Source organism: Petaurus breviceps, unplaced genomic scaffold, assembly GCF_028583685.1.
Source record: "Petaurus breviceps papuanus isolate PSGF00001 unplaced genomic scaffold, PetGlider_PUasm1.0 139, whole genome shotgun sequence".
In the NCBI taxonomy this organism is placed as follows: Eukaryota; Metazoa; Chordata; class Mammalia; order Diprotodontia; family Petauridae; genus Petaurus; species Petaurus breviceps.
The window spans coordinates 5,234,649-5,250,255 of record NW_027185697.1 but is presented as its reverse complement, the minus strand read 5'-3'; the positions used below and the strand labels follow the sequence as shown (position 1 = coordinate 5,250,255).

At 36.2% G+C, this 15,607-nt stretch overlaps 1 long non-coding RNA gene across 1 annotated transcript in view; it reads left to right on the top strand.

Moving 5' to 3' along the window:
• Positions 1-4,873, top strand: part of LOC138145993 (uncharacterized) — an 85,690-nt gene extending 80,817 nt beyond the window's left edge. Inside the window, exon 3 of the long non-coding RNA XR_011164357.1 lies at positions 4,648-4,873. This is a non-coding gene — a long non-coding RNA (uncharacterized lncRNA). The remainder of the gene's footprint in view (positions 1-4,647) is intronic.
• The last annotated feature ends 10,734 nt before the right edge of the window (positions 4,874-15,607 follow it).

Here is a 15,607-nt window from a genome sequence, read left to right as displayed (position 1 = left end):
AAAGGAAGTTATTGTGGCAAAAATCCCAAGAAAGGTACTGCCCTCTCTAGCACTCTGTAGGTGTATACATGCCCATTATAAAAGCAGGGAGGCTCCTGGTGTCTTGGATGATCTGAAACGGCCCCTTTTAGTCTAGCTGTAGAACTGAGTATGTGGTGTGTCTATGTATGTGTGTATATGTGTGTTTGTACTATGTGGTCACACCCTGTCCCTGGACATTGACTTTTTAATAACTTTCCTTCATTTAGAGACTATTTGGACCTGAGAATTAGCAGTAGACCTGGATTCAGAAAAAACTGAGATCATTCATTTGCTAGCCATATGATCCTTGAAATCATTTAACCTTGGGGATGGCCAGGTGGCTCAGTGAGTAACAGCACCAGCTCCAGTGTTGGGATAACCTGGAGATCAAATCCCGGGCTCAGACACTCAGCACCACACCCAGAAATAACTGGCAGTGTAACCTTGAGCAAGTTACTTAACCCCAATTGCTTTAAAAAAAAAGAAATCATTTAACCTTCATCTCCCTTTGTCTTCTCATCTGTAGAAGTGGGGTAGTAGCTGTTATTGTTCAATGATTCAGTTGTATCTCAGTCTTATTGACCATGTGGACCATAACATGGCAAAGCTTTCCATGAGGTTTTCTACGCGAAGATACTAGAGTGGTTTGCCATTTCCTTCTTCAGTGGATTAAAAGCAAACAGAAATTAAGTTACTTGCCCAGGGTCACACAGCTAATAATTGCCTAAGGTCAGATTTTGAGCTGGTATTCCTGACTCAAGGCCCAGGGCCCTATTCATAAGCCACCTACCTGCCTCTGGAGATAGTAATAACTCATACCTAATGTTGTTGTGAGAAGCAAATGCAACATTTTGGTGTAGTGCCTTGCAAGTTTAAAGCACTCTATGCATTAGTTATTATTGTTGCTGTTGCTTTTTGTTGTTAACATTATTATTACATTATATGTTAGAAATTCCATCACCATCTCCAAATTCTAGACATACTGAAACATTTGGACCATCCTTCACATTCTGTTTTACCAGGTGAACAAAGAGGTCCAAAGCATCTAGATTTCCATTATGTTTAATTCTTACATTCTCACCATCCCCTAAATTTAGATTTTTCCAAGGGAGAAAAATCTGAACATGAAACACGCATAAAACTTTTGGGTATCTTCACCTGACACAGCTTTAGAGTGCTTGGATAACTACATCTGAACAGACACACACACACACGCACACACATACACTCACATTGTCTAAGCATCTACACAATTAGTTTAAACTTCTATTGCTTTTCTTCTCTATGAGTCACTCCATTCTGAGCATACTAACTCTACCCACATACCCTTCTTTCCTAAGAGGTAATTTCCTACACGTAAGTTTTTCACCAATTATCAGTGCCAGGAAATGTCCTATTCTTTCTTTATATTCTGGTGCTAACTAAAAACCATAAATAACTGTAAGCCTTCATTACTGTGGGATCACAAATGCCATTTCCTCAAAATCTTTCAGATGAGTTTTCATCAGAGCAAAACTCTAAAGAGCCAGGTGTCTGGTTACCTGGGAGACTTTCTGGTTATGTATAGATATGTATCCCCTTTGCTATGTGTCCATCTGGAAAACATATCAATGTGTGGAACATTACTGCAAGTTATTGTACATCTAACTATGGCATAAAGCAAAGGGGTGATCAGGACAGTCTAGATATCATCAGTTCCTGAATCCTATGACGTCAATAAACATTTTTTTGGTTAAACATAACATTTTATTTTTTCTCAATTAAGTCCCTTCTTAGGCAAACTTGTGTCAAAGGTTTGGGTGACCTTCAGATTCAATGTTCACAGGACTCTAACCAGATTTAAACTCAGGTCCACATGACTCCAGGACCAGTACTCTGTCCACTGTGGCACCTAACTGCCCCAAGTACTACTGTTCTGTTGAATTTATAGAAGAGAAATAATTGCCTATAAATGTACAGTATGGTAGGGTGGCCAGGTAGCACACCAAGTAAGAGCACCGGCCCCAATGTCAGTTTGACTTAGAGATCTAAACTGGGCTCAGATACCTAGCACCACACCCAGAAATAACTGCCCGTATAACCTTGAGCAAGTTACTTAACCCCAATTGCTTTTAAAAAAAAGTGCAGTATGGGAAAGTGAAAGGATAGTGTATTTGAATACACATATTATATGTCACTCATACTACTATAAATTATATGTTATATGACCATATATATAATACATTATGTGTAAAATAATAATTTGTATTATATAAAGAAATATTATCTATCATACATTTAAATCTTCTATCCATTCTGTTGCTGTTTCAATATATATTAATATATAATATTTATATGATAACATTATATAGTTTATATAAGTTTATATTATCTTAGATTAAATTACGTATGATTTGAAACATCCCTCAAGTCAAATTGTAGATTGCTAAATCACAAGAGAAAATGTATTCAATAACCCAATAAAAGATGGATGTTAAAAGGGGGGCTACATAATATAGAATACAGAGGGACCCTAGAAGTCTATTTAAAACAACTACCTTCTTTTTAACAATTACCTTCTATTTCAAGCAATTACCTTCTTTTACAGAGAAGGAAAAAGTTTCAGGGTACTTCTCTGATTCTGTCTGTACAACGTCAATGTTACTTTACTGTTTCTGGAGTCTAAAACTTTACATTCACAGAGATTAACTTAGCCAAGCTATCGTTACTTCATTACATCATTTTTTTTACGTGATCTAATTGATTTCCCTGTTTTCAGTCTCTCCCACCTTCAGACCATGATCTACAGGACTGAAAGTTTGTTTCATCTTGGTTCATGTCTTGCAATGTCACTCCTCTACTCCAAAACCCCAGTGGTTCTCTATTGCCTATACAACCAAAAATGTGCTCCTCCTGATCTTTGGCATCTAAATCTTTCATAATCTTATTACAAGATCCTTTCCCAGATTGGTTTACTGTTAGTCATCTCATACTTTATATGTCAGTCAAATTATTTCTTATTCTTTGCATGTGTCCTCCCTTGGTATTGATTGCCCACCATATATGGAAGGGTCTTTTCCTTGCTTCAACATCTTGGAAACTCAAGGTCTCGTCAAGCAGGATTCAAATTTAGTTCTTCTCAACTCCAAGGCAAGCATACTCTATCCAGCATGTCAATTTCTTGAGGAAAGAATCGTTTCCATTTTTTATCTCCAGCATCTACTATATTATCTGACACACTGTAGACATTTAATATGTTTGCTGAATTGATTCACTGGGAGGTCAAATACTGAAGCTACTTTGACCACATAAAGAAAGACAGGACTCATTGTAAGATACCTTGATGTTGGGAAAGATTGAAGGCAAAAGGACAAGGGCATGATAAAGAATGAGATGGAGGGATAGTATCATGGAAATAATAGCATGAACTTGGAAAGATTTTGAGAGGGACTGGAGAATAGAAGGGCCTGGTGAGCTATGGTCCATGGGGACATGAAGAGTTGGACAAAACTGAATGACCAAATGACAACTGAACAGAGGTCATATAGGTATTAAGCTGCCAAGCTACAATTCAAACCCAAATCTTCTTCCTTGAAATATAGCAAAACTTCTACTATAACAAAATGATTATTTTTTTAAACAGAGTTTGAATGGTGAATAGAATTTATATAAAGAGAAAAGAAGAATAAAGTAAAGACTTCTAGGCAGAGGAATGGGCATGAGTGAAGGTATGGAGCTGGGAATGAACATATTGAAAAGACTGCAAATTGGAGTGCACAGTGTAAATCAATAATTTTAGGAGACAGGGTTTGAAAAGTGCCATGGAGTAGTGGATAGATACTACTGAAAGGAGAAGATTTTGAAAAGGATACAAATAAACTGCAGGGAGTACTTCGAGGTATTTAAGTCAGGCGTGGTCTGACTAAAGTAATGTTTTAGGAAGATTTTTAGATCTACAGAATGAATTGAATATAAAGAAACTCAAGGAAACCAAACAGAAGACTTCTAAGTTGGTACCTTACACAATTTTGCTTTGGGGCTTGGAATTTCATTTCACTCTGCTGAAGGTAAATTTTCTATCTTTTGCAGAATCCTTGTCATTTTCCCTATTATGTAAATTTTAAAGTGGGCTTAGAGAGCTACTCAGCAAGAGGCTGGATTATTAGGGAAGAACAATAGTTTGGTACATATTGACTTTCTGCCAAGTTCTTTTCTCTAAACAATCTTTATTATTTGAGTCAATGATTTTAAAGACCACAGTGCCCAATGGTTGTGCCAAGTAAAGAGTACATTTAAACTGTTCTTCAAAGAAATTAGAAGGAAGCCTTTTATTGTTGATTAGGGGGCGGTAGTGGTGGGGAGGAGACTATTTATTTCTCATTTTTACTGACTCCAGTTTGCCTAGTCAGTTTCTGGACACCACAGCCCAAACCTAAAACAGAAATTATAAAAGTTAGTCATTCTGGGTAACATAAAAAGGGATGTCAGCTGTTCCCAGTGCATGAGTTTATCTCCAAATTGTTTAACGGGCAATAATGAACATTTCTCTATTACCTAACATGTCTAGATTGTTTTTATCTTAAGACATAGGTTTATCAAAATCTTGATTCTTGACAATATTCTTCCCCTTTTGTCTCTTCTGCCTAGGCTTCTACACAATTTGATTCATTAGGACCCAAAAGAGTGTGAGGACACATGATGAATGATCCCAGATCAAATTTAAAGGGAATTATACACATTCCTGGGAAGCTAGGTGGTACAGTGGACAGAGTACTGTGCTTGGAATCAAGGAGAGTCATCTTCACAAGTCCAAATCCAGCCTCAGACACTTATAAGTTTTGTGACCCTGGGTAAGTACTTGGCCCTTTTTGTCTCAGTTTCCTCATCTGTAAAGTGAGGTGGAGAAGGAAATGGCAAACCACTCCAGAATCTTTCCCCAAAACCCCCCTCAATGGGACTCACAAAAAGTAATACACAAATGAACCACAATAACAATTCACATTCATGATGCAACAGAAAAAAAACTTATCTTATAATCTAGTTAGCAAGATTAATTCCTTAAAGAAAGCTATAAGAGGTCAAGTAGGGATGAGATCCTCTTTTTCTATACCTAAAATCTTTCTCCCAATGTTTACTAAACATCACCATGTTTAAGTCATTGTTTCAAGTTCTCCCATCCTTCTGTCACACATAAAATTAGATTCTCCCCCTACTTATTCTAGATTCAGTTTATGGTAATTGCTCTGGGTATAATAATGTCAGAACATAGCTTTGTGATTCCTGGACCCCGCGTAACAATTTTCCCACTTATTAATCATAATTTTACCCATTTTCCTTTCCCTATTTATTTTATCTAGTTCTGTCAATGCTTGTGATTTCCCTCTTACCAGATAGAGAATAGAGTGCTGAATAAAAGGCCTTCCTTGGAGTCAGAAACTACGGTTTCATTATTGTAAACATATTGACTGGGCAATTGTGACCAATTCTCTTTAATCTTTCAGTTTCCAGATTCCTAACTGGAACAAGTTGCCAATTTGAATTGGTGCTTCTGCCAATTCACTACTATATTTACATATAGTAGTAGATATACTACACTGATAGCATCACAAAGCTTTTGCCATGTTCCCTGAAATGCACTGACATATTTCCATTTCTGCAGGATCTATATTTGATTTTGAAGGGAAAATAATGAAGAATTCATACATTTTTTACAAGTGTAAACCAAATCTGAGATCAGAGGCAAGAGTGGCCATTATTGACCTTTGCAAAGTTGGGGTGGGAGTGGGGGACTCATTGGTAGAAATATGTAGAGCTTTCAGGGCTGGTTTAAGAATCAACAGGAAGAGAAGAATTAGGCAGGAATTACAGGTTGAGAAACATCATAAGCAAATTCAGAGAGGCAAAAAAGTACTTGAAAGGGATGGAGGAGAATAGGTTGGCCTTGGGGGATTCCCAAGCTTAAAGGATTAGAAAATGTGTGAGAGTCAGTGGGGTGTATCACTTAGTTCTAGACTTGGAGGCAGGAAGACATAGAATCTTTCTTACTTGGCCACTTTCCACTTGTGTTATTCTGGGCAATTCCTTTCACCTCCTGACTCTCACCACAGTTAATACATACATATACATATACACACATACATGGATATGTATATATACATACATATATACATATGTGTGTATGCATATATATATATATACATATATATTAGTATAAAATTCAGAACAGCTGAACTGGTCAAGAAGCTAGAAATGAAAAACTTGTGTGTGGGGGGGTGGATTTGATGATTCAACTGTCTTGAAAGAAGTACTGATATTGGACTACTGTGTGCATGACTATGTAGCAGTATTTGTGGTGGGCCCATTTGGCTCATATCTGTGACTGCAGTGCTCTGCAGCAGTCTGAGACAGGAGCAGGGCAATGTGTTAGTGGATAGAAAAATGGAATTCAAGGCAGGAAGGCTTTGGTTTGGATTCTGCCTCAGACACTTCCTAACTGTCTTAATCTCAACATACTACTTAACTCCTCTAGGCCTCAGTTTCTTTCTCTGTAAAATAAAGGACTAGACCTAGATGAATTCTAAATTACCTTTAATCTATGATCCTATTGTGATTAAAACTATAATCCTATTCATAATTATGCAGTTGGGAAGGGGAAAGAGAATATGCATTTATACAGCACCTACTATGCACCAGAATGAGGCATTGTGCTAAATGTTTTACAGATAACACATTATATGCTCAAAATAACCCAGTAAAGTATGTGCTGTTATAATCCCTATTTTACGATTGAGTTAACTGAGGCACAGGGAGCTTAATAGACCTGCCTAATGTAAAACACTAAGTTATTAAGGCTGATATAGCTCTATCCATTGATCTATATACTTTTATATATTCCATTCCCTGTATGTAGCTTCAAATTTGTAATATCTCACCAATTGCTCCTCTATAATAGCATATATAACACTTTAGTGCCATTGCAGTTAACCTCAACTTCAATTCTTTTGTGACTATTGTTCCATGATTCACAGCCATTTAACAGCATTTCAAAAATAGTGTAACCTTGTTTCATGTATTTTATACATACACACATATTTGTGTATCGATATGTGTATGTATGTGTGTGTATTTGTGTATACATGTACCTATATGTGTTTGGTACTAGAACTTCAAGATAATTCATTTGGGATGCATGCCAAACTGACTTGTGCAATAGACATTTTTTTTGTAGTGAGATTATTTTTTTTTAGTGAGATTAGTATTACTGCCTCCTGGAAGGGAACAGGCTTGAAAAGAAAGAGCTCTATATTGCAATCCAATGATGTTGAGCTTCTCTCCCACTTTGACCACTTAGGATCTTGCTAACTTTATGCAAAATGCAATTTTCCCAAGTTCCATTTTCCCAATTGTTAACAACAATAAATCAATAATAATTCCACAAGCTAATGTTCAGTATTGTTTGAAGTGTGAGATAATTCATATAAGTGACTAAAATTTATGCATCTTATAATGTAATCATCTCAATCACCACCATCATCATTTTCTTTTGTCTCCTCTTCATCTTTCTTAAGTAGGCTCAATAGAAATGATTGTCTATATATCAAATATGGTAAGGATCCATTGGATATGGTAATTTCTTGTTAATCTGAAATTATTGGGAAAAGGATTCAAAGAATCATAAGTTGGAACTGGAAAAGACCTTAGGCCATTTAGTTCAGTTCTTTCAAGAGTGGTCCATAAAAGTGAAAATTCTTAGTAATAGAAATATCCCCTGTAAAGCTATACACATAAATACCTACATGTCTGTGTGTATATATGTTTGCATATACATATTTATAATAAGCAAGCACATATGTACAATCTACTTGAATGATGAGAAATGTTTATACACATATTTTCAAATATATTTACACATATATACATACGTTTACACACTTATACACATGCATATGAATAGATAGAAAGGTAGATAGATAAACAGAGAGACAGACAGACATAGCTATATAGATAGAGTATCTCCAAGGCAATATTCACAGCACCAACAGTAACTATGAATATGCAACATAGTTTTGAATCACAAAATATAACAGACTCTCCATGTAGAAGATAGAAGCAAAACATTTATTCAGACAGCAGAAACACAAATCCTAGCACCAGAAAACTGAATTCAAAATCTATACACAGTAATAACTGTAGAATGCAACACCACCCCAAAACTTTCCCCCAAACCAATACTCACAAATCTAGATGTCTCCTTAATTGCATCCTCTCTCTCCTCCTGTTCTAACTTCTCTGACTCCCAGCTTCCTCTGGGCTATGCTGTACCCTTCAGCAAACTCCTCACACCACAAGTTCAATGTGATTACATTCAGCCTATTACAGCCGGCCTACTACATATGGGGCAGAGAAGATCTTCAAATTCACTTAGGCCTAGGAAGGGGCAGGGAAGATCTTCAAATTCTCATTACTATGATGGATAGATATAAACACATTCACACACAAACATATATATGAATGATGTGGTGTTGTGATAGGTATATAACCAGAAAGTTTGTTTTTGGATTCCACTTCCGACACTTCATATGTATGTGAACATCATTATGTTACATAACTTTGCCAGGCCCAAATTTCCTTATTTATAAAATGAAAATATTAAAACATATTCTTCTGACATAAGTTGTTAGAAATTACACCCTTGACCTCACAAAGCACTGAGAGTAGTAGTGTTGTTGCTTTTCTTTTTCAGTAATGTCTAAATCTTCATGACTTAATTTGGGTTTTCCTTGACAAAGATACTGAAAGTGGTTTGTCATTACCTTATCTGGCTCATTACCCAGGAACCAGAGGAAAATAGAGTTAAGTGACTTGCCCAGGTAATAGTGTTTTGAAAGGTCAACATATGTTAGACACATGATGTGGCAGACAAAAAGTGAGTGTGATTATTACTTTGAGGAACAGGGAAGTGATCATTTCACTAGATATTGTCCACCAGATTTCATTTAGAGTGTTGTATGCAGTTCTGAGAAATGTGATTTACAAATGTAGTCAGTAAGTTGGAGAGTGCACTGAGCACTACAGTCAGACTTGTAAAGGACTTTGAGTTCATATTATAAGAGGACTGTTTGAAGGAGTTTTTAACCTGAAAAGGAAAAGTAAGTGCCATGAAAGCTATTTTTAAGTATTTGAAAAGTTTTCTGTAGAAGAGGTATTTTGTTCCATTTAATCTGTAAGGACAAAAAAAAGTTGGAAAATGGTGATGTAGTGAACAGACTATTGGACGTGAATCTGGTCTAACACCCTACTTAGCTGTGTGAACTTATGTAAAGTCAAGAATGATCAGCTTTCTAGAGTACAGCTGCTGTGAACAGCTTTTTAATGTTCTTATTACATAATATAGTGAACACTCTATTTACTCAATAACAAATCGGAGCAAAACAACCACAGAAAATCAAGGTACAACATTCACAATGTTACAACTTATCTCAGAAAATCAAAATACAGCATTCAACATGTCACTACTCAACAACTTATCACTGAAATGGCTACATAGTTTTTACCAAAGTGGTCACAATAGTTTCCAACAAAGCACGATCATTTAGTGACTCAATCATTCAATCATCCTTAAGGAGGCTTAAAGGACACAAAACACAAAAGTCAAAGTACTCCACCCCTGGATAGTCTCAATTGGAGATTATTTTCCAATCATAAATAAAAGATATTCATTTAGTCAATCACAGAAATCTTAATTCAATCACAAAGTACAATAGTCAAAGTTAATTAATTAAGTTGCAACTTCAACAGTCACTTTAATCAATCAAACATATATAATTTAACTAGTCCAGGTGGAAAATTCAGCACCCAGAACTTCAGAGCATACAAACAGAAGTTACAACAGAAAATAACACATTTTAGCAGGCAGGGCTTCCGTCTGTCTGACCATTACATCCATACCTAGTTAGTTAGAGAGGGAAGCAGCAACATCTGGGTTTTCAAAGGTGCAGGGCTCAATGGCTGCCCAGAGTCTCATGTGGCTAAATCACAAAACTCTTCCCAAAGTGAGTCCAAAAGCAAAACCTCATATCAGGGTCAGTCTCTACTCAGTATTCATGGATGGGTATTTTCATCTTGAATTAAGGCAGGCTTTCAGGGTTCAAGATTTCCCTTCCATGGTCCCAATTGCCACCTGAATTCACCAAATTGTCAGCTGGGTTCAAAGGCAGACAGCTCCCAGTTCCTTGTGCAGCTCTCCATGCAGTTCCTGCTTCATATTGAATCTCAAAATGTCTAGTCCATCTCAAATCCTCCACAATAAGTGTTCCTGGGAAGACAAGGCTGAGCAAAGCCACAAGGACATTCATACACATTAACAAAGTCACCAAAACTTTTGTACGGAATACTGACACCACAGTCATGCTTGCTCAGGCTTTGGCAGCTTCAGCTAGCCCTTGGAAATCCTTGGCAGCCTCAGCACCTCTGGCTGGCCCTTCAAAGTCTTCACCATCTCCATCTGACCCTCAGAGGTCTACAGAAGCTTTGTTCTCAAAATCAAAATCACTTTCTCCTGTTCTCAAAATCAAAATCACATTCTCCATCAAAGTTCCAGTCCAGCTGAAGAAGCCCAGGTGCTCATTCCAAGATGTTCTGACTTTGCTAGATGGGGTTTTTCCTTATATACAGTATTGCTCCTCCCTGTTCAGCCCCTTCCTGTCACATCAGCAACAGGGATTCACTCCTTTTGTTTCTTTAACAGAGGCTTAATTTGAAACTAGGTGATAAGTACTTATGTTAGCTTAGCAATTCAAAGGGACTTTCAAATTTCATTACTGTTAGAGCTTGGGCAAGAATTTTGACTACCTTAATTTCTTCCTTTAAGAAAAAAATTCAGTGATATTTGTTGGAATCTAAGGACCCTGCCAGATCTAAATCTATGATGTTATTTTAAAGAGGTAAATTTAGACTTGAAGTCAAGGGAAAACAAAACAAAACACAACAAAAGGAAACTTATGTAATGATGAGATCTGATCACAAGTAGAATGGGTTTCCATAAGACTTATGGAGGCTCCCCCTCAGCAGAAATCTAGACATGACTGAATGATCATTTGTTGGGCAAGGAAATAGGGTGATTCTTTTGGTGAAAGGGTTGGGGTGGATGCTTCTCTGGATCCTTCCACCTCTCATACCTAAATTGCCTTAGGAAATGAAGTATATTAAATATATTTCACCCTTCTCTTCATGACTCAGGGTGATCATTAAGAGCATCAATTATTTCATAATTTTAATAGACTTGAGCAATGCTAGGTAATTGTCACTGAACTCCACCATGATTATCCCTGCAATTCTGAGATTTCCTAGTTATTGACAGTTCCTCATGTCATCTGTCAAATCTCAGGAGACTGGTCTTTAAAAGCTCCCTGCTTTCTTGACTTATAATACACTATTTCCTTGAACATAGGAAGACTTAAAGTCAGTTGGAGGAATCCAAAGAAGGAAGGCTGGGAAATCAGTTATCTCAATTTCATATGCCATTTCAAGTAAACAATTTTGAGCCTGAAGGCAACTCAATGACCCTTCTATCCTGCAAAGAACATAGACATTCGGACATCTATTTTCCTCCCAACTCAGAGACATTTTTTTCCCCTGATAATCCAAGTTGAGGTTTCTGTTCCGCATGATTGAATTTGCTGAAAAGGTTGATTTCTGTTTAGGTAAAAAATAATTTGCCATGTTTTTATTTAAATTATAGTATAGAAACATACATTTTGCAGAAGTCTTCTATATCCTGTCTGTAAGCTTCCTAAAGGAAGGGAACTCTAAATATTATTGTATGACATCTGGTGTACATGAGATTTCAAAGAATTATTAACATATAACAACTATCTCAGCATTTGTGTGGGAAAATCAATCAAGAATTATTTATTTAGCACTTAAATATGTTGGGTACAGTATTCAGTACTGTAAATACCAATAAAAACAAAAACGTCCACAGTCTTGAGCAATTTTCATTATATTGAGGGGGAAAACAGAGAGATAACTGGTATGTACACTATAAATCCAAAGCAGATTATCTGAAAGAGGAAATGTATAGGAGTTCCCATTAAAGGCTGTCTGCAGAAGATGGGATTTAAGTCTTGAAAAAAGCCAGGAAATTAAGATGTCTTAGAGAAGGACTAGATATTTGAGATATGGAGAGCAATCAGTGCTAAAGTAGAAACGAGAAGAGTATCATTTTCTGAGAATTGCAAATGGGCCAATGTACCTGTGTGGTTACAAATGGAAGGGTATATAGGAAGATTATGAAAAGAGAAAAGGACCAAATACCAAAGGGTGCCAGGGGACTTTGTATTTGATACTACATATAATAGCGACTCAATAGAGCTCGCTGAATGGTACTGGACCATAATATTGTAGGACTTCTGTTATAGGAAAATTCAATCTGGTAGCTTTGAAGTGGATGGGTTATAATGGGAAGAGATGAGGCATGAAGGCTAGTCAAAAGCTTGTTTCAATAGTGAGAGATGGTGAGGAGAGGGCCTGAAATGTGGTAAGGGCCCTCTGAACAGAGAGAAGAGGAAATGCACAAGAGCTTTTTTGAAGTTAGAAATGATAAGATTTAGCAATTGTTTGGAAACATGAGGTGAGTGAGAGTGAGAATTCAAGATGGATACTGAGGTCACAAACCTGAGTGATTGGGAAGATACTACTAATATTATTAATATTAGTAAATACATATAAAATACTTTAAGGCTTTGAAAGCACTACACAATTTTATTTTCCTTATTCCATCCTCCTAACAACCCTGTAAGATATTTAATATTATCATCTCCATTTCACAATTGACCAAGGCTTAGAAAAATTGAAGAACTTGACCAGAATCATTCAGTTTGTAAGCATCTAAGGTAGGATTCAAACTCGTTTTCTTGATTCCAAGATTAGACAGGTTTGATGCCATGTCATTTGTTACCATTTCATAATTTATGAATTTACAGATACTTATGGATTCCCACCTTTTTCTTGGTCTTCAAAACAAAGTAAAAGGCAAAGTTATAAATTGCAATCATCATTCAGATGGCAGGGGGTGGAGGATATCTCCCACATCTCACATTATGAATGGTGATTCATGAAACAAACACTTATCAGGCACTTATTTTGTGGCAAATCTGTTGCTAGTTATTAAGAATATGAAGGTAAAAAATAGCATCTTTACCTAAGGATTTATAAGGGTATGAATACCTATAGATCTACATATTCATATCCATATATAATCATATGTGTGTACATGTGTGTTTCTGCCCTATGGAGTCTATGAGGGTAAGATTTCATATAAAATAAGCACATGCAAAATATGTACACAGGCTAAGTGCTTTATAAATAGGGGAAGAGAAGGGATTAGCATTTATATCACACCCACTGTGAACCAGACATTGATCTAAGTGCTTCAGAAATATCCCATTTGATCCTCTAAACTAACCTTGCAGGTATGTGTTATTATTATGTTCATGTTTTGATTAGGGAAACACAGGCAAAAAGTGGTTAAGTAATTTTCCAGTATCATATAATTAGTAAATATCTAAGGCTGGATTTGAACTCAGATATTCCTGACTAGGAACTGCATTCCGTCCACTGCACCATCTAATTGCCTCTGTGAAGAGATTTAAATAGCAAACAAATGAGAATATATTTAATTCTAGATGAAAAGGGGTCAGCTACATGATGTGGAAGGTAGCTTCCTGGGTCTAGAATCAGAAAGAATTGAGTTCAAATCCAAACTCAGATATTTACTAGCTGTGAAAACCTGGATAAATCACTTAAACCCTGTCTGCCCCATTTTCCTTAAGTGTAAAATAGGAAGAATAACAGAACCTCCTTTATGTAGCTGTTATGTGGTTTAAATGAGATAACATTTGTAAAACTCTTAAAACATTCTTGGCACGGAGGAAATGCTATATAAATATTTATTGGTGCAGCTTTATTTTTTTTTGGTTGTTTGTTTTGTTTTTTAAAGCAATCGCGGTTAAGTAACTTGCTCAAAGTTACACGGCCAGGTGTTTCTGGGTGGGTGCTAAGTGTCTGAGCCCGGGATTTGATCTCCAGGTCTTCTCAACACTGGAGCCAGTGCTCTTACTTACTGTGCTACCTGGCCGCCCCTGTTTTTTTTTTTTTTAATCAAATGCTTTGTTAACTTCTAGTTTACATAATTTATTTCTGCAAGATTTTGAGTTACAAATTTTCTCCCTGTTTTTCCCCCTACCCACCACTTAAAAATATTGATCCCACTGGATATCCCCTCCTCCAATTTGCTCTCACTTAGACCCTCCAACTTTCCAGTAGGAAACCATGGATCTCTATGCCCCAGTCGCTGTATATCTTATTTGCCAGTTATATGTAACATAATATTAAAATAGTATAATATAATATAATGTAATGTAATATGATATAATATAATGTAATATAATATAATATGATATGATATGATATAATATAATATTATATTATATATATAACATTTTATTTTAAAGCTTTGAATTCCAGAATCACTCCCTTACTTGCTTGTCACCCACCCTTACTAGGAAGATAAGCAATACAGTATAAGTTGTACAGTTGTAGCTATGCAAAACATTTCCATAGTGGATATATTGTAAAAGACTGAATATATATCCCTCCTTCCTATTCCACTTCACACTTATTCTATTCTCTAATTTGATCCTATCACTTTTCTTTTTTCCTTTTTTATTTTTGGAGGGCAGTTGGGGTTAAGTGACTTGCCCAAAGTCACACAGCTAGTTTTTCTGTTAAGTGTCTGAGGCCAAATATGAACACAAGTCCTCCTGACTCCAAGGCTGGTGCTCTATACACAGTGCTACAGAGCCGCCCCAATGCTGTCCCTTTTCAAATGTGGGTGCTTCCAACATCCTTCATCCCCAGCCTGCCCCCCCCTTCTATCACTCTCATTCTCAATCCCTTCCCCCCTACTCTCATGTAGAGTGAGATACTGTGTTTAGTGTGTATGTTATTCCCTCCCTAAGCTTAATTCAATGAGAATAAGGTTGACCCATTCCCTTTTGCCTCCCTGTTCTTCCCTTCCATTCTAACCATTTTACCTTAACTCTTCTCTATGAGATAGTTTACCCCACTCTGTCTCTCCCCATCTCCTCTCATTAAATTCCTCTCTCACCTCTAATTTCACCTTTTAAGTATCATCCCTTCCTATTAAATTGGTCCTGTCACCTCTATCTCTGTATACCTACACACATGTATATACACATTCATATATGTATTCTTATGCCCAAATATCCTCCTATATAGTCATAAATATATATATATATATATACACACACACATAGTTCTATTCCCTTCAGCTATTCTCATACTAAGAAACATTTCATCAGTTAAAATTATTGTTTTTCCATGTAGGTATATAAAGATTTAAATTTTGATAATTTCCTTATGATTTCTTTTTCCTGTTTACCTTCTCATGTTTCTCTTGCTTCTTTTATCTGAATTTTCAATTTTCTATTCAAATCTGTTTTTTTTTATCAAGAATGCTTGAATATTCTTTATTCTATTGAATTATCATATTTTCCCGTAAAACATGAAACTTAGTTTTTCTGGG